The following is a 353-nucleotide window of genomic DNA, read 5'->3' as shown; positions in this document are numbered from 1 at the left end:
CAACGACAACAAAAATACACACTAAAACCTATGACAGTAATAAAAATGGTGATAATAGAGCCACTAATGTTAATGATGCGAACTGCGATGAAGACAAAGAAAAAAACACCTTTATGACAGCGATTCTTTACAACAGCAAAGGCGAGTACATTAACAAACAAACCAACATTCTTCCCAACAACGAAAACAGGCGAATCCCCTGTCCCTCTTGCCGTAATGAGGCTTTTAGCGGTCACGCACATTAGTGAGACGCCGTGAATTTCCTTTTCGTGAGGAAGGTCAAATTAAGGTCATTACTTGTAGAAGTTCCTGTAATCATTGCATTCTGAAAACTTTCCTTACTCCAAGTTTAC

General features: G+C 39.1%; 1 protein-coding gene across 1 annotated transcript in view; it reads right to left on the bottom strand.

Annotated features, from left to right (window-relative positions):
* Positions 1 to 353, bottom strand: part of LOC119585011 (two pore potassium channel protein sup-9-like) — a gene marked incomplete at its 3' end in the record, with an annotated part of 119,267 nt that overhangs the window by 460 nt on the left and 118,454 nt on the right.

This window comes from Penaeus monodon, chromosome 19 (genome assembly GCF_015228065.2).
Source record: "Penaeus monodon isolate SGIC_2016 chromosome 19, NSTDA_Pmon_1, whole genome shotgun sequence".
Classification (NCBI taxonomy): Eukaryota; Metazoa; Arthropoda; class Malacostraca; order Decapoda; family Penaeidae; genus Penaeus; species Penaeus monodon.
The sequence above is the reverse complement of the archived record's forward strand: the minus strand, read 5'-3'. Positions and strand labels throughout refer to the sequence as shown.